Source organism: Grammomys surdaster, unplaced genomic scaffold (genome assembly GCF_004785775.1).
Source record: "Grammomys surdaster isolate TR1022 unplaced genomic scaffold, NIH_TR_1.0 320, whole genome shotgun sequence".
Taxonomy (NCBI): Eukaryota; Metazoa; Chordata; class Mammalia; order Rodentia; family Muridae; genus Grammomys; species Grammomys surdaster.
Window position 1 is genome coordinate 839,491 of NW_021604739.1, and position 20,279 is coordinate 859,769.

Consider the following 20,279-nt stretch of genomic DNA (forward strand, 5'->3'; position numbering starts at 1 on the left):
CTTCTTGGACTTTGAGATATTTTACACATTTTAATTTATTCACCACATGTGCATACTTGAGTGTATGTATGTGCATGGCATATGTGCAGGTGGTCACAAAGAGCAAAAGAGGGCATCAGAAGTGGAATTACTGGTAGCTGATAACCAGTAATTGATGTGCTAAGAATTGAACCAGTGTACTCTGCAAGAAGAGCAAGTGTCTTAACCACTAAGCCACTAGTCCAGTCCCAGTTTGAGACACCTTTGTTGAGAGACTTGCATAAACTATGCCATCTAAAAGAGCGTTACTAAAAATGTTAAGGAATATTATCTATTTTATATATATATATATATATATATATAACAACTGTTAAAATAACAAAAAAAATGAAAGGCAAAAATCTTTTTTTTTTTTTTTTTGGTATTGTAGCCTCTTGGTCCAGCTGGAATTTTGAAAAAGAATGTCTCAAGAAATGAGCATGAAGAATGGAAGAGAATTCAATCATTGCTTTCTCCAACCTTCACCAGTGGAAAACTAAAGGAGGTGAGAAAATAGAGGATGTTTTGTTATAGGTGTAACCAATTCTATCTGAGGACAGGGAAAAGTAATATCATACTCTTCAAATACATGTTCCTTTTTTGCATTACATTGCTAAGAAGGGGTTTATTTTTGGTTTGTTGTTGTTCTTATTGTTACTGATTTCCTCTTTTGGGCATTTGTTTCAGGGGACATTGATCTTATACCTACTGTAGAAATGTGACTGTATTTCATAATTTAAAAATCATATTATTTGGGAAACACAGATGTTGACATTTACCAACAAAGTGTGTTGTATTTTCTACTGAGATGTTCCCCATCATCCAACACTATGGAGATGTGCTGGTGAAAAATATGAATCTGAAAATAGAGAAAAGAAAGCTCATTACCATGAAAGAGTTAGTAGTAATGCATATATCGGCTGGGACTCTGTCCCTTCTGGAGACCTTTCCTACTTTTGAAGTACCCAAACAAATTCCAGACACAGAATAAAGAAATATGATGTTACCCTGCTAACAACCATGTACTAAGAAACACCTCCAAGATTAACTTAGGAGAGTCTCCTTCTTGTGTACATGAAACAAAATTAGATTAACTATTTTTATCTCTTATTTTAGAAGACAAATTATATAGTTTAGAAAGAAAGATGAAAATTTAGGTAAGCTACAGCTGTCAAGATTAAGAAATACTCAAGGAGAATATGAGGTTCATTAAATGTTGTTAGTTTGGCATGAATATTACAGTTTATAACTTTGAACAATCTAATATTCAAGTTTTGCTGAGAGTCTTAGAAAAACACCAACAAAAAACAAATTCCTTCTACCCCTATTTAATCAAACTGAAGAAGGATAACGTTCTGAAAATGACGTGGGTAGTAAAATTATGTTGAATTTTTAAGATGCCACTGTTGTAAACACAGGTTGCACTAATCATACTGCAGACAAATTGTCCGATAGCTCAGGAGCTGTGTTGATCACATATTAAACCCCCAGTCTTTCTACTCACCATTTTTGGTGCCTATAGCTTGAATGTGATCATTAGCACCTCATTTGGAGTGAAGGTGGATTCCCTCAACAATCCTCAGGATTCTTTTTTTTTTTTTTTTGAACAACATCAGAAAGCTATCTAAACTTAGCTTTTTCATTCCATTAGTTTTCTCTATGGGTATGTGGTCTATTTTTCAACTATATTAAGATCTTAGTGTTACTTTAACTAGCATACAAAGTACAATTTTCTTCATAGCATATACATACACAATTCTCACCCCTTCTTGCTTTCACCACCTTATGATCTGGTTCTATTACTCCCCTTTGTACTTTCATATCACATGTGGTTATTCATCATTGCTGCATACTTTGTTGTTTGGGGGTAATTTTATTAAATGATTGTGATTTCTGTCTTTGTACCTTCCAATATACTTTATTAATTTGTGTACTCATCACTTTATCTTTAATGTGAAATGGGAAGTTTCTTCTCTGGTCTTATCTGTGTGGTATCCTTTATCCATTTTATAATTTGAATGGACATTTCTTTCCTTCAGTTTGGGAACTTCTGTTTATATAATTTATATATTTATGTATATTAATCATTTATCTCTTGAATGAAATTTAAATTAATATCATCTACTTTCAATATTTATCTGTTAATTTTGTTCTGGATAGTATATATATTTTAAGAGTAAGTGTACAAGTCACTATTTTGTTGCAAAGTTTATTCTGTGACACTATAGTATTTGTTTTATAAAATTAAGTTCACATATTGATAAATATGCATTTAGAGTTGCAATGTCATATGAATCATAGTTCCCTTAAAGTACATAAAGTGGTCTATATACTTGTAATTAGTTTGGTTTGACATCAGAAGAGTAATGCATGCTCATTTCCTATGTTAGTATTTGATGATTGGGTATATTTCTTGGAGTCAGCAAAACAAATTATGATTGCTAATCCAACCTGCTAGTCTGAGTATTTTTTGTTTGTTTGTTTGTTTGTTTGTTTGTAGACTGGCTCATTATCTTGGCTGGTCTGTAACTGCCTATGTAGACCAGATTGTATGAAACTCATAATGATCAGCCTGCCTGTGGCTCCTGACTGCTGAGGTTAAAGGATTCATAACTACATTTAGCCTTAGTCTATGTCCTTTGCTAAAGAAATTGAAACAATTTATTTTCAGATTTCTTATTGAAAGGCATGCACTGGTTCTTATCATTTTACTGAATGGCACTTTCTGGCCTTGTTTTGGTCCTATTGTTAACACCTGCCTTAGCAGTTTTGAACTTTTTCCCTCTCTCTTGGCTACATTTACCTTTTTCTTCAATCCAAATTGTTCTTCCCATTATATAATATAAGCAGGCTTCATTGTAAGTAATTCTTTAGGTAATTCATTAAGTTGATACAACATAAATAATTTTTGCATCTCTTTTGATAGTAATCTGTGGGTCAAAACTCGCACCCGGGAATAACGGGCAGAGCCGGGCGAGCCAGAGCAGGTGGGGTGTCCCTGGAACCGCGACTCTCAGCACTCTCTGTTGATGGTTCGGTCTCGCCCTTGCAGTGGGGCTTAAACAGCCCACATGCTGCAGGCGACCGCAGGGTCCCGGGAGCAGGGACACCGGGACGAGACACGGCACAGGTGTACCGCGGTTGCAGCTGAGTTCTCCAGGGGACCCGCAAAGGCGGTGCAAGGATCCCTGCTACAGGGTGGAGGTGTTCTGCAGATGGCTGCAACAGGAGTGCAGAGAGAGAGAGCGCAGGTCCTGCGGGCTGGTGAAACTGGGGCACTTGCTGGTTTTGACTTTATTGACTTACACAATGAGTCTTACAGGGAACACGTGGAGTTGAAGGCATTTATTGAGATGGTGGTGGGTTTGAATGGTGGCAAGCTCTCCCAAAAAATGTCAGAAGGGGCTTGCTTATATTGGAAGCAGGAGAGGGACAGGGCTTTTAGGTAATACGTAAATCTTGAAGGCAGAGACCTGTTAGTCTCGTGCCTTACGTGACCTAGCATGGAGGCTGTATGTTAGGTCTCTGGGTTCTGGGGGCGTGGCCGAACATCCCAGGATTCCACAGCCCCACAGTAATCAATGGGTTTTTGATATATTAATATTTTCAACAATTCTTATATTTTAAACATGAAATGTATCTTTCATAGATCCCCTGACTTTCTCTTTTACCATTGAAAAGTCAGAAGTCATGATGATGGACTTCTCTTTTTTTTTCTTCAGCATTTTTATTGGATATTTTATATGCATTTCAGATGCTATCCCGTTACCCAATTTCCCCCTCCCACCCAGGAACTCCCATCCCTTCGTCCCTCCTCCTGCTTCTCTGTGGATGTGCCCCTACCTACCTCCCTACTCCCACCTCCCCACCATTGAATTCCTCCATACACGGTGTCCAGCCTTCAAGGGACCAAGGATCTCCTCTCCCACCTATGCCTGACAGAGCCATCCTCCCTTAAATATACAGCTGGAGTCATAGATCCTTCCCTAAGTGCTCCCAGGCTGGTGGTTTAGACCGTGGGAGCTCTGGTTGGTTGGTATTGTTGCTCTCCTCATGGGATCACAAAGTTTTTCAGTTCCCACAGTCTTCACTCTAACTCCTCCATTGGAAACCCCTCGATCAGTTCAATGGTTAGCTGTAAGCACCTGCCTCTGAATATGTCAAACTCTGGCAGACCTCTAAGGACACTGCTATATCAGGCTCCTGTCAGCATGCACTTCCTGATATCCAGATCAGAGTCTACCTTCGGTAACTGCACATGGGATGGATACCCAGGTGGAATGGTCTCCAGATGGCCCCTATTTCACTTTCTGTCCCACACTTTGTCTCCATATTTCCTCCCTTGAGTATTTTGCTACTACTTCTAAGAAGAACCAAAGTGCCCCAGTTTGGTCTTCATTCTTCATGAACTTCATGTGGTCTGTGAGTTGAATCTTGGGTATTTTCAGCTTCTGGGCTAATGTCCAATAATCAGAATGAATACCATGAGTGTTCTTTTGTGATTGGGTTACCTCAATCAGGATGATATTTTCTAGTTCCATCCATTGGCTTAAGAATTTCATGAATTCATTGTTTTTAATAGCTGAGTAATACTCCATTGTGTAAATGTATCGCATTTTTTGTATCCATTCCTCTGTTGAAGGACATCTGAGTTCTTTCCAGCTTCTGGCTATTATAAATAAGGCTACTATGAACATACTGGAGCATATGTCCTTGTTATATGTTAGAGCATCTTCTGGGCATATGCCCAGGAGTGTCCTCAGGTAATGTTATGTCCAATTTTCTGAGGAACTGCAAGACTGATTTCCAAAGTGGTTGCACCATCTTTCAATCCAATCAACAATGGAGGAGTGTTCCTCTTTCTCCACATCTTCACCAGCATAAGCTATCACCTGGGTTTTTAATCTTAGCCATTCTGACTGGTGTGAAGTGGCATCTCAGTGTTGTTTTGATTTCCATTTCTCTGATAACTAAGGATGCTGAACATTTTTTTAGCTGCTTCTCGGCCATTTGAGTTTCCTCAGATGAGAATTCTTTGTTAAGCTCTACACCCCATTTTTTAATAGGGTTATTTGGTTGTCTAAAGTCTAATTTCTTGAATTTTTTTTATATGTTGGATATTAATCCTCTATCAGATGAAGGATTGGTAAAGATCTTTTTCCAATCTGTTGGTTGCCATTTTGTCCTATTGACAGTGTCCTTTGGCTTACAGAAACTTTGCAATTTTATGAAGTCCCATTTGTCAGTTCTTGATCTTAGAGCATAAGTCACTGGTGTTGTGTTCAGGAACTTTTCCCCTGTGCCCAAGTATTTGAGGATCATCCCCACCTTCTCTTCTATTAGTTTCAGTGTATCTGGTTTTATGTGAAGGTCCATTTTCCACTTAGACTTGAGGTTTGTACAAGGAGATAAAAATGGATCGATTTGCTTTCTTCTACATGCTGACCTCCAGTTGAACCAGCACCATTTGTTGAAAATGCTGTCCTTTTTCCATTGGACAGTTTTAGCTCCTTTGTCAAAGATCAAGTGACCATAGGTGTGTGGCTTCATTTCTTGGTTTTTGATTCTATTCCATTGATCTTCCTGCATGTCTCTGAACCAATACCATGCAGTTATTATCACTAGTACTCTGTAGTACAGCTTGAGGTCAGGGATGGGAATTCCTCCAGAAGTTCTATTATTGTTGAGAATAGTTTTTGCTATCCTGTGTCTTTTGTTATTCCAAATGAATTGGAGAATTTCTCTTCTTATCTCTGTGAAGAATTGGGCTGGGATTTTAAAGGGGATTGCATTGAATCTGTAGATTGCTTTGGGTAAGATAGCCATTTTTATTAAATTAGTCCTGCCAATCCATGAGCATGGGAGATCTTTCCATCTTCTGAGATCTTCGATTTTTTTTTTCTTCAGAGACTTGAAGTTCTTGTCATACAGCTCTTTCACTTGTTTGGTTAGATTCACACCTAGGTATTTTACATTATTTGTAACTATTGTGAAGGGTGTCATTTCCCTAATTTCTTTTTCATCCTGTTTGTCTTTCACATAGAGGAAGGCTACTGATTGGATTGAGTTGATTTTATAACCAGCCATGTAACTGAAGTTGTTTTTCAGGTTTAGGAGTTCTCTAGTCAAAGTTCTGGGGTCAGTTAAGTACACTATCATATCATCTGCAAATAGTGAGATTTTGACTTCTTCCTTTCCTATTTGTATCCCTTTGACTTCTTTTTGTTGTCTAATTGCTCTGGCTAGGATATCTAGTATTCTATTGAATAGGTAGGGAGAGAGTGGGCAGCCTTGTATAGTCCCTGATCTTAGTGGGATTGCTTCAACTTTCTCTCCATTTAGTTCGATGTTGACTACTGGTTTGCTGTATATTGCTTTTACTATGTTTAGGTAGGGGCCTTGAATTCCTGATCTTTCCAAGACTTTTATCATGAAGGGATGTTGAGTTTTGTCAAATGCTTTCTCAGCATCTAATGAGATTATCATGTGGGTTTTTTCTTTGAGTTTGTTTATATAGTGGATTACATTGATGGATTTCCGAATATTGAACCATTCCTGCATTCCTGGGATAAAGCCTACTTGATCATGATGGATCATTGTTTTGATATGTTCTTGGATTTGATTTGCTAGAATTTTGTTGAGTATTTTTACATTTTACATTGATATTCATAAGGGACATTGGTCTGAAGTTCTCTTTCTTTGTTGGATCTTTGTGTGGTTTAGGTATAAGCATAATTGTGGCTTCATAGAATGAATTGGTTAGTGTTCCTTCTGTTTCTATTTTCTGGAACAGTTTATAGAGAATTTGGTATTAGGTCTTCTTTGAAGGACTGATAGAATTCTGCACTAAAACCATCTGGTCCTGGGCATTATTTGGTGAGGAGACTTTTAATGATTGCTGTTATTTCCTTATGGGTTATGGGACTGTTTAGATGGTTTATTTGCTCATGATTTAATTTTGGTACCTGGTATCTGTCTAGGAAATTGTCCATTTAATCCACATTTTGCACTTTTGTTGAGTATAGGCCTTTGTAGTAGTAGGATCTGATGATTTTTTTAATTTCCTCAGTTTCTGTTGTTTTGTCTCCCTTTTCAGTTCTGATTTTATTAATTTGGATACTGTCTCTGTGCCCTCTGGTTGATCTGGCTAAAGGTTTATCTATCTTGTTGATTTTCTCAAAGAACCAGCTCCTGGTTTTGTTGATATTTTGTATACATCTTTCTTTTTATATTTGGTTGATTTGGGCCATTAGTTTGATTATTTACTGCAGTCTACTCCTCTTGGGTGTTTTTGCTTCCTTTTGTTCTAGAGCTCTTAGGTGTGCTGTTAAGTTGTTAGTGTATGCTCTCTCCAATTACTTTTTGTAGACACTTAGAGCTATGAGTTTTCTTCTTAGCACTGCTTTAATGGAGGGTCACAAGTTTTGGTATGATGTGTTCTCATTTTCATTAGATTCTAAAAAGTCTTTAATTTCTTTCTTTATTTCTTCCTTGACCAAGTCATCATTGACTAGAGTGTTGTTCAGTTTCCATGTGCATGTGGGTTTTCCATTGGTTTTGTTATTGTTAAAGACGTGCCTTAGTCCATCGTGATATGATAGGATGCAAGGGATTGTTTCAATATTTTTTATCTGTAGAGGCCTGTTTTGTGACCACTTATATGGTCTATTTTGGAGAACGCACGATGAGGTGCTGAGAAAAAAGGTATATTCTTTTGTTTTAGGGTGAAATGTTCAATAGATATATGTTAAATCCATTTGATTCATAACTTCTGTTAACTTCAACGTGTCTCTGTTTAGTTTCTGTTTCCATGATCTGTCCATTGCTGAGAGTGGGGTGTTGAAATCCACCACTATTATTGTGTGAGGAAAAATGTGTGCTTTGAGCTTTAGTAGAGTTTCTTTTATGTATGTGGGTGCCCTTGAATTTGGAGCATAAATGTTCAGAACTTAGAGTTCATCTTGGTAGACTTTTTCTTCGATGAATATGAAGTGTCCTTCCTTATCTTTTTTGAATACTTTTGGTAGAAAGTCAATTTTATTTGAAATTAGAATGGCTACTCCAGCTTGTTTCTAGGGACCATTTGCTTGGAAAATTGTTTTCCATCATTTTACTCTGAGATAGTGTCTGTCTTTGTCACTGAGGTGTATTTCCTGTATGCAGCAAAACTCTGGGTCCTGCTTGTGTATCTTGTCTGATAGTCTACATATTTTTCTTGGAGAATTGAGTTCATTGATGTTAAGAGATATTAAGGAAAACTGATTGTGGCTTCCTGTTATTTTTGTTATTATAGGTAGAATTATGTTTGTGTAGCTATCTTTCTTGGGTTGTTGGAAGGTTACTTCCCTGCTTTTTCTAGGTTGCAGTTTCCTTCCCTGTGTTGGCGTTTTCCTTCAATTATCCTTTGAAGTGTTGGGTTTGTGTGAAGATATTATGCAAATTTGGTTTGTCATGGAATATCTTGATTTCTCTATCTATAGTGATTGAAAGTTTTGCTGGGTATAGTAGTCTGGGCTTCCATTTGTGTTTTCTTAGGGTCTGTATGACATCTGTCCAGGCCTTTTTAGCTGGAGCAGACACCTAGCTGGTCTGCCTCTGTGGAGACACTGTATCCTGGACCATCCTAGAGCAGCCACTTAACTCAGAGCAGTGGACACCTAGCTGGTCTGCTCCTGTGGAGACACTGTATCCTGAGCCATCCTAGAGAAAACACTGCACTCAAAGCAGCAGGATTTCAGAATCGCAGAGGCAGCCTGAGTCCCAGGAGTTCTCTCACCCAGGAGCTTAGGATCACAAGACCACAGAGACATCCAGACTCTGAGGAGTTTTGACAAAAGCAAAATAACAGGAAAGACAGACTCCAGTCAGACCCAGTGAGTGCAGGTAACACTAGAGTTAACCAGATGGTGAAAGGCAAGCACAAGAATATAAGCAACAGAAGCCAAAGCTATTTGTCATCATCAGAATCCAGTTCTCCCACCATAGCAAGCCCTGGACACCCCATCATACTGGAAAAGCAGGATTCAGATTTAAAATAACTTCTCTTGATGATGAAAGAGTATTTTAAGAAGGACATAAGTAACTCCCTTAAAGAAGTTCAGGAGAACACAGGTAAACAGGTAGAAGCCTTTAAAGAGGAAACACAAAAATCCCTTAAAGAATTGCAAGAAAACACAATGAAGGAATTAAACAAAACCATCCAGGATCTAAAAATGAAAATAGAAGCAATAAAGAAATCTCAAAGTGAAACTACCCTGGAGAAACAAAACCTAGGAAAGAGATCAGGAGTCATAGACACAAGCATCACCAACAGAATACAAGAGATAGAAGAGAGAATCTCATGTGCAGAAGACACCATGGAAAACATTGACACAACTGTCAAAGAAAATGTAAAATGTAAAATGCAAAAAGCTCCTAACCCATACAATGAGAAAACAAAACCTAAGGGTCATAGGTTTAGATGAGATTCCCAACTTAAAGGGCCAGTAAATATCTTCAACAAAATGATAGAGGAAAACTTTCCTAACCTAAAGAACGAGATGCTCATAAACATACAAGAAGCCTACAGAATGCCATATAGACTAGACCAGAAAAGGAATACCTCCAATCATATAATAATCAAAACACCAAGTGCACAAAACAAAGAAAGAATATTCAATGCAGTAAGGGAAAAAGACCAAGTAACATATAAAGACAGACTTATCTGAATTACACCAGACTTCTCACCAGATACTATAAAAGTCAGAAGATCCTGGACACATGTCATACAGACTCTAAGAGAACACAAATGCCAGCCCAGGGCACTATACCCAGCAAAACTCTCAATTACAATAGATGGAGAAACCAAGATATTCCACGACAAAACCAAATTTACATAAGATCTTTCCACAAATCCAGCATTACAAAAGATAATAGGAGGAAAGCTCCAATACAAAGTGGGAAATTATATCCTAGAAAGAGCAAGAAAGTAATTCTTTTGCAACAAATCCAAAAGAAGATAGCCACACAAAGATAATTCCACCTCTAATAGCAAAAATAACAGGAAGTAACAATCAATGTTCCTTAATATCTCTTAACATCAATGGACACAATTCTGCAATAAAAAGACATAGGCTAATGGACTGCTGGATATGTAAACAGGACCCAGCATTTTGATGCATACAGGAAACCCACCTCGGTGACAAATACACACTATCTTAGAGTAAAAGGTTGGAAAACAATTTTTCAAGCAAATGGTCCTAAGAAACAAGCTGGCATAGCCATTCTAAAACCTCCAGCCTGAGAACACAAAGGGAGGGACTCATGGCTCCACCTGTATAGGTAGTTGAGGGTGGCCTTGTCAGGCAACAGTGGAAGTGGAGGGCCTTGGTTTCTGAAAGTTTGAATTCCCTAGTGTTGGGGAATTTGAGAGCAGGGAGATGGGAATGGGAGGATGGTGGGAGCACACCTTCATAGAAACTCCCAGAATTATATAGATTAGACATGACAGAGGCAGGCTGCCAGAAGACTAGATTCCACAATTCAAACAAAAAATTATCTTGGTACTAAAATTTGTTTTGAGAATTGTATATTGCAGAATACACAGCCTTGGGTTATCTACTCATCGAGCAAGTTGAACAGACCTGCTCGAAACTCTGATGTCCTGTAATTTCAGCTGGATGCGGTGAAGACACAGACATCAGAGGCTTATCAATTTACTCTTCCCCCACCCCCGTCTCTCTTCTAATATCTCAATGCCTGTAAACAGCTTGAAGAAGTTAATGAGGAGTCAGCGTCCCTATTCCCTGGGCTTGGGGACTGAGTTGCTTAATATTGGTCTGTCTTTCTAGGGAAAAGTAGTGGTTTTGTTGGAACAGAGAGGAATAGCTAGGATTTATTGCATAGCCATAACCTATTGGTAGAAATCTATATAATTGTTATTAAGCTGTAGTTATAATTTCTTAAATGGTACAAAATTTACTTTCTTTTCAAATTTAAGATTTTCATTGGTACGACTTTCTTATTGATATAGAAGTGAGATTAATATTGTTACTCTCATAAGCATTGTGCCTATATAACACATTTAGGAATACAAGGCTTAGACCCAGTCCTTCTTTAACTCTTTTAACTGATTTGAGATGGCTAGCCTGTGAGTTAAGTGCCTATACCAAATTCATGGCTCTGAGTTTATAGTTAGGATGTTTTTTGTATTTTATTTAGAAATAGCTGAGAGGAGTTAACAGACAATTGTCCAGATTTCCTTGCATGGATAGTTGGTTTTCAAAATGTCAGAAGTCCACAGAATTGAAATTACAAACGTTTCTGTATTAATGTTCATTTCTATTAGAGACCTGTCTGCTCCTTACAGCTTCCTGTCTTGGATTCTAAGAAATTGATCATCTTTGAAGTTACTCCAGTTGTGGTGAGACAGCCACTAGGCAAGAATTGCCTCCTTTCATCTACAGACAAATTACTGTCCAGAAAAAGACACACTTGCAGAATAGTCAATTGATGATATCTGTCAATACAGAGTAATCAGCCCTTAATAATCCTGGATCACTAGGACCGTCAGATGATCCTGGGTCAGAAGGCTGAAGATCCAATGCTCCAATGTTTTGTACTATAGGGACTGTCCAGGTGTTTAGTGGTCTCTATAAATTGGCTAAGTTTTAGAAGCTATGCTTTGTGCTTCTCATAATTTCAGTTACTTCCGTCATTCTGGATTTCTGACTGGGCTGAAGACTTATATATAGTCTCATAACCACTCCCGGCTATTTACTTTGAGAGAAAAGATTTGAGAGGATGGTTTTCAGCTGACATTCATTCTAAAGCCAAGAAAAAATCCTGGTTCAGATCTAATATTTTTAGTTAGGAGAGATGACAGAGTTTCTCGTTAGTCAACAAAATGTTGGACTGGGTATTAGGTCTATCTTGTACCTTACTGATACAAATTGGTATAGTTATGCTCTAATTGTATTTTCAGAGAAAAGTTTTAACAGGAAGGGTGATATGTAGGAGGTGCTAAGGTGGAAAGAGTAGGGAGAAGAAGAGGAGGAGTAAGGAGAAGAGGAGGAGAATTAGAAGAGGAGCTAGGAGATATGACAGAGAGAGAGAGAGAGAGAGAGAGAGAGATGGAGGCAGATGTTCACATGTCTCTTCCAGCCAAAGATAGTTGGGATATCTAGGTTGGGTATTGAGTTACACTTCTGATTGTATGGGCATCTTGTTATTGACCATTACCAAACTTATAAAGCCTTTGATTAACACTTTAAAAAGTTACTAATAAAAAAAAAAGGATGAGGAGGGAGGGTGATAGAATACATGTGACAGGAAATCAGATGAGAAAATTAGCTGGAGGAAGAAAGGGAGGGGGCAGAGGGAATCAAATCAGAGCTCTAATGACACATGTATGAGAATGCTGTAATAAAACCCAGTACTTTGTATGTTAACTTAAAATACTAATAAAGAAAAAAAGCAAGAAGAAGGAGGGGGGATAGGATAGGGAATTTCTAGGGGAGGGATGGGGAAAGGGAATGACATCTCAAAAGTAAATAAATAAAATATCCAATAAAAAATGAAAAATAAAGATTTATTATGGGAGCTAGAGAGATGGCTCAGCAGTCAAAAGCACTTACTACTCTTGCAGAAGACCCAGGTTCCATTCCAACACCTATATGGAAGCTGACAGTTATCTGTAACTCCAGTTCTAAGGGATCTGGGGTCCACTTCTGGCCTCAGCAGACATATGGTGCACAAAACATGCAGGCAAGACACACATGCAGAAAATAGAAATAAATAATTTTAAAAAGAAAAAAATAAATAGTGATTGTTGCTTCCTGTTATTTTTGTTGTTAGAGATGGAACTATGTTTGTGTGGCTATCTTCTTTTCAGTTGCTAAAAGAAGATTACTTTCTTAGTTTTTCTAGGGTGCCCTCCTTATGTTGGAGTTTTCCAACTATTAATTTTTGTAAGGTTGAATTTGTGGGAAGATACTGTGTTGATTTGGTTTTTTCATGAAATATCTTGGTTTCTCCATCTATATTGAGAGTTTTGCTGGGTATAGTAGCCTGGGCTGGCACTTGTGTCCCTCTTTACAGTCTTGATAACATCTGTCCAGGATCTTTTGGCTTTTAGAGTCTCTGTTGAGAAGTCTGGTGTAATTCTGATAGATCCACCTTTTAATATTACTTGGCCTGCCTTTTTTCCTTAAAGCTTTTAATATTTTTCTTTGTTCTGTGCATTTAGTGTTTTGATTTTTATGTGACAGTAGGATTTTCATTTCTGGTTCAGTCTATTTGATGTTCTATATGCTTTTTGTACATTTGTGGCTGTCTCTTTCTTTAGGTTAGGAAAGTTTTCATCTATGATTTTGTTGAAGATGTCTTCTGGTCCTTTGATCTGGGATTCTTCACCCTCTTCTCTTCTTGTTATTTGTAGATTTGACCTTTTCATTGTGTCCTGAATTTCCTGGTTGTTTTACATTAAGAACATTTACACTATAGCATATTTGACAAATGTGTCAATATTTTCCATTTATGCCTGAAATTCTCTCTTCTGTCTTTTGCATTCTAGTGGTGATGCTTGTATCTTCAGCTCCTGATCTCTTTCCTAATATGTCCATCTGTAGGGTTGCTTCCCTTGTGTCTTCTTTATTGTTTCTATTTCCATTTTTAGTTCATTCTTGGACCATTTTGTTCAATTCCTTCATCTGCTTAATTATATTTTCCTGTATTTCTTTAAGGGATTTATATATTTCTTTTTTACAGGATTCTACCTGTTTGTCTGTGATTTTCTGTATTTCTTTAAGTGAGTTATTTATATCTTCCTTAAAGGCATTTATTATCTTGAGATGCAATTTTAGGTTATTATCTTGCTTTTCAGGCATGTTAGGGTATCCAGGTCTTAATGTGGAGAAAGAGCTGGGTTGTGATGTGGGCTGAATTGCATTGGTTTCTGTTGTTTATGATCTTGGGATTGCCTCTAGCCATCTGATCATCTCTGGTATTAACTGGTCTTGGAGTCTCTGACTATAGCTAGCTTCCTTGGAGGCAGGCAGAACTCGGTTACCTGGATTAGAGCAGGTCCATCTCCTTGGAGGCACTGTTATGTCTTGTTAGAGTGGGTTTCCTGTGTCTCTGGTTAGAGCAGGCCTTCTGTGTCCCTAATTACAGAGAACCCCCTCCTGAGAGGCATGCAGACTGTATCCCTGGTTGCTACAGACCTCCTGGGACCTAGTAGGTTGTGTCCTTGGTTACTGTGTACCTCCTGGGAGGCTTAAAGGCTTTAGCATGTGGGCAAGTATCAGGCCACTGATCTAATCTGGGTGGGGAAGTGGACCAGAAGGAAAGTGGAGCTGTGTCTTTGGTTATTGCAGACCTCCTGGGAGGCACACAAGCTATAGCATGTGGGGTCAGAAGCAGACCAGAAAAAAGATGGAGCTCGGGGGCAAAAAGGGGTGTAGGTAGGTCCCACATCAGCTGTGTTCCATGGTTGTTCCATGGTGTTCCAGCTGTCATGGATTTTTGGCCAAGATTTTCACCTGTGTCTTTGCTTACTGAGGACCTCCTGGGAAGCACACAGTCTATAAGGTGTGGGCAGGTATCGAGCCACTGATCTTGCCTAAATCTCACACATTAAGTTTAACTTTGCTGAGCACCTGATTGTGAATAAGCTCAATATCTCAGTTCTTTCTTATGCTATTTTCTTTGCAGCTTTACAGTGTGTGGCACATTGGCATATTGCTTATAACTATGTTTAGTGTCCTATATTGTAGTCCATGCTTCTCTAATAAGTACAATTTACAGTATTTTTACATTTATCCTGGTGTCTGTTTCCTGTTTATTCTCATACACATTCCTGTTTATTCCCTTACACATGATTGACAATATTTTCCCAAATTATAGAGAGGTGGTTTCAACTATCTCATCTTTCTAACTTGATCCATTATACTGAACATGTATAATTTTGTTTTAGCTATCTCTGATCTGGAGATTGTGGCTCAATCAATCTCATTTATTATGGTTGGTTATGAGACCACAAGCAATGTTCTTTCCTTTATTTTGTATACACTAGCCACTCATCCTGATGTCCAGAAGAACTCCAGCATGAATTGATGCAGTTCTGCCCAATAAAGTGAGTAAATACCATCTGAAGAAAGGAAGAGATCAAACCTCAACAAGAAACATTTCTTCCACACACATTATTGAAAATGATAATAACTAGAGTAAGCATTATTTCTTATAACAATCAATAGTCAGTGAAAATCTAAATGCAGAAGAAAAAAGAGAGATGCAAGACAATAGTTTTCATAGAGAAAATTAATCATTGTACTTTTTTGTTTGTTTATTTTTTCGAGACAAGGTTTCTCTGTGTCACCTTGGCTGTTCTGGAACTCACTCTGTAGACCAGGTTGGCCTCGAACTCAGAAATCTGCCTGCCTCTGCCTCCCAAGTGCTGGGATTAAAGGCCTGTGCCAGGACCGCCTGGCAATCATTGTACTTTTTAATGATCCTCTAATATCTATTTTCTCTTGCCAAAATGACACACTCCAAAAGCATGCATAAAATCTCTAGACTTTAAGTATAATCATTTAACAATCACCTTTTTAAATTTTACTTAGTGTACATAACTGATTTGCCTGAATGTATATTTATCATCATGTACATGCCTAGAGACTGAGGTGACTAATTGTAAAACACATACTCTAAAACTAAATCTCCAGTAATTGTGATCCACCACTGTGGTACTGGGAAACAACTCTTCATCTTTTGCAAGAGAAAACCGTGCTCTTCATCACTGAGGCATCCCTCTAGACACTCAGTGACCTGATAGCTGCATTACTACTGGGAATGCATTGACGTGAATATTGACAATGGAACCTTGTCTTTTTAAACCATTTTTATTGTATTTTTCAAACACAAATACATAGCCACAGAAGATGCAACTAAGGGAAAGGAAGTAAAGCTCTAGCTCAGAGATCATGGAGCAGTAAATATCTAAAGTCATATGATAATCTGCCACATATTCTTTTTTAGATTGAAAATAGATTCTTCTCTTATGTAATACATTCTGAACACAGTTTCTCTCCATCACCTTATCACAGCTCCCCCAGGTTCTTCCTCTCTCTCTCTCTCTCTCTCTCTCTCTCTCTCTCTTCAGAAAAGAGAAGGTCTCTAAGAGATAACAACCAAATGTGACAGAATAGAATACAATAGTGCAATGCAAAAGCCAGCCATGGTGCTTTTTCTTATCTAAGCTGGGCAGCTATTCTCCCCATTACTTCTTTCTCCAATCACGTAATTAGACATGGACATATGGATGCTTCAGTCATAAAATCTTGACCTCTACATTATGGTAGCTCCAGTGTCTGAGGAAGTAATAAAAACATATCATATAAACTGTCTTCACATCTCTACCCAAAACGGACTGAGTGTGAGGTACCTGAATTCTGTGACTGTCTAGTTATCAGTAACAATATACAAAGTATCAACAGCTCTTATATTCACCTTCTGTTCTTGGTTCATTCTGTCTTGTGGCAAATACCATGACCAAAATCAACTGTGTAGAGAAAACCACTCATTTCAGCTGACATTTTTTGATGACAATCTATCATTGAGGAAAGTAAAGGCAGGAACTCAAGGCAAGAACTTGTAGGCAGGAGTGCTTGCCACTCCACATAACATTTTTTCTGACCAAGACACTCACTCATAGCACAGCAAGGATGATGGAGGATGCTGATTTTTCTCCAGCTCACTCACTGCACTATCATTATATAGCTGTTATCATATGCCCCAAACTGCTCATGAAATAAGGCTACCTGCAGTTGTCTGCATTCAGCTACATCAATCAAGACAATAAGAAAAACAACTCTCCTAGAAATATGCACAAACCTATCTAATCTACTAATCCTTAGTCTCCCAGTTGAGACATCCTTTTCAGATAACTCTAGGCTGTGAGATGTTGAAAGGCAAAAATTTATTAGATCACTATGTGAAGCAAGAAGGGGAAGAATGTTTCAGCAGCTAAGCATATAGTTGAATGGACCTTTCAGTAGAACAGAAATTTTATGCTCAATTATTATCCAATTTTACCTTATTTTACCATGATGAGTTTCAAAGGGAAAAGATCCTACTCAAGTTATTTCACTATATCGTCACATGTTATTCCTGTTTAATATGACATTAATCTTAATAATAGGTTTTACACACTGTGAATTCTCATTATAAAGCTTGATATAAAATTTTTAATGATAATTTGAAACTGTCTGCATTATATTTCCTTGGTATGCATTTGTGGCCTCTCTATAAAAAGCTATGATGCTCTTGACAATTGATTTATACTAAACAAGATTGATATAGTATGACACTCATTATTACTGAAAAGAAAAGTAGTATAAAGAGAAACTGATGATTTGGTTCCTAGGCAGAAGTTTATCTGAATATCCCCCATACTCACTTCACCATGCATTTAAATGGCCTTTAGCCAAAACATGCCTGTTGTGAATAAAATATATCAGTGGTAAATTCACTCATTAATCTGTGTTGAATGTGGACATTCTAACAACTTAAAAGTGCCATAAAAATTGACATGAAAGTTAATTGCAGATCTCAAATCAAAAATCTGTTTTTCTCTTTCCAGGCACCTACTACATACAATGGCTTGGTAGACATAAAATATCTGGACATGGCAATCAATGAAACTCTGAGATTTTATCCAATTTGTGCCAAAATTTATAGACTCAGTAAGAAAGATGCTGAAATCAGTGCTTTTTTCATTCCCCAAAATACAGAAGTAGCTGTACCTCTCTTTATTCTTCACTGAGATCCAGAATACTGGCCAGAACCTGAGAAAGTCGACCCTGAAGGGGATGAGGACTCTATAAATGGGAGAATACTCAGAATCATGATTCTTTAAGCACATTAAGATGTCTCTTACAGTAATCACACAGATACAAATGTATATTATCTTAAATGTATGTTTGAATTTAGAATCTTCTTACTACAAAGGTATAATTATTATTTTTAAAAGCTACAGGGATTTTAGCTGAACAAAAAAAATGACATTTCTAAATTGTGTTACTTTGTTTTAGAGTCTTAAAACCTTAATACAAATTTGTAAAATACAGTGATATCATTGTACATGTTTCTAAGTATGGGTAGATACTTAAATATTAGAAAAAACACAAAGTTTCTCCAGTTTTTATAAATTCTGGTTACTTTCTGTAATTTATCAACACTATTTTTTAAAACATGTTCATGTGATGTGTGCATGTATGTGTGTTGTATGTGTCAGAGAGAGCAACAACAATTACAATGACTAGGAAATCAATGTTTTATTGAAGCCACTAAGCTTATCCCATACTCCTCCCCCCATCTCCAAGAAGATGTTGCCACACCACCCCACCCAGTCCCATCCTGCCAGGCCTTCCCACTCCCTGGGGCCTTAAGTCTCTCCAGGGTTAGGTGCATCTCCTCTAACTGAGGTCAGACCAAGCAGTCCTCTGTTGTATATTTGTCAGGGGCCTCATATTAGCCAGTATATCTGCCCAGTTGGTGGCTCAGTGTCTGAGAGATCTCGGGGTCCAGGTCAGTTCAGACTGCTGATTTTAATTGAACATAGAACTTTACTTTTAGTAGTTTTTCCCCTAATGGAAAAGATGGAGACAAAAATTCAGTGATAAGAAAATAGAAAAGCAGCATGTTGCCAGTCCAAGTTGACTTCCATCCCTCAGGGCTTCCAGACACTAGTTGTACACCAGGGTGAAATGAAGGGAACAAAGTTTATCTGGACAGGTGCATCAGAAGGATTCTGGTCCTGCAGTTAGTACAGGGAGAAACAGCCTTCTCCCAGGTTTTCAGTGAAGCATCTCTCTTTATTTGGGGGGGGGGTATCAAGGGTTATATAAACCTCGGGTAGTAGATACAGGTTTTCAGGGTGAGTGTACATTATTGGCTGTAGCTGAGATGCTGGGAATGCTTAATTTGCATGAAGAAGATTGTCAGGTCATTGTTGGGCATGCCCTTATGATGAAGGAATAGGTTAAACTTGGAATTTGGCCACCAGGCTGTGTGACAATCCCAAAGCTGGTGGAGGTAGGGAACACAAGGCTATGTACACTAGAGCCTGCAGGCCCAGAAACAGGTATGGAGTGATCCTTACTCTTGCCTGTCTCAAGATGAGCTTGTCATGGTTTGGACATGCCTCAACCTCACCTTTGCTCTAGGCTGGTCCCCCCAGTCACAGGGCTCAATTAACCCATAGTATGTGTCCTTGCAAATGACTTCATTGATGACTCTTGAAGGAGGGAGAGGAAAATCAAGTGTTTTGTTAAAAATCTTAATGAGGCAAAAGGAGTCCTGATAGGAAAGAAATGATGAAGAAGAGAAAACAGATTAGAATGAGTAGAATAAAGCAATGATAGGAAGGGAAGATACTAGAGCAAAAAGATGAGAGGATAAAATAGAAACAGTTCATTCATAACATACATCTTATCCTTCATCCCAAGTGAACAAACCCCAACTCAGATCTCAGGACAGTTCCTTACTCCTTTACATATATTGTAATGTTTAGACACAGGGAAACTACACATCTTGAATATTTTAAAGACTTTAAATGTTTAAGGACACATTTGATTTCACTGAGCATCCACCACACATCATCTTAATACTTGGAAATTCCTTACTGTAAAGTTGTAGAAGAACCTTTAACTTCCAAATCTCATAATAAATTAACTCCACTATGATTAGAATAGTGAATAAACTGAATTCCTGTGAATGATTCTGACTGAGAGGTATAAGTGAAACCTGGAAATATGTCACTATCGTGCACTACTTGTTTCATTATTTATGTTCTTGCTCAATTGTGACACCAGGTTCAGCAAGGAGAATGAGGACAGAATCAATCCTTATATAGACTTGCCCTTTGGAAATGGTTCTAGAAACTGCTTTGGCATGAGGTTTGCTCTCATTAACATGAAACTTGCTGTCATCATAATCTTGCAGAACTTTTCTGTGTAGCCTTGTGAGTAAATAGAGATGAGACAAAACATATACTTTTGACATAGTTTTGTTTTTTATTCAGAGGCATTTTCATAAACTTTGGGATATATATCCCATCTACACTTATACATGAATTTATGTACAAGTGATTTATCTTTAATTAAAGTTTTCTCTGTCAAAGATCTATGTAAAGTCATGTGTGACCTCTAGGACCCTTCAATTTTACAGCAGTTACTCTGTGTCTAAGTTTAAGTAGTAAGAGCATGTAGAGTTAATGAAAATAT

At 37.8% G+C, this 20,279-nt stretch overlaps 1 pseudogene; it reads left to right on the plus strand.

Moving 5' to 3' along the window:
- Positions 1 to 465: 465 nt before the first annotated feature.
- On the plus strand, positions 466 to 20,025 carry LOC114629895 (annotated as a pseudogene).
- The last annotated feature ends 254 nt before the right edge of the window (positions 20,026 to 20,279 follow it).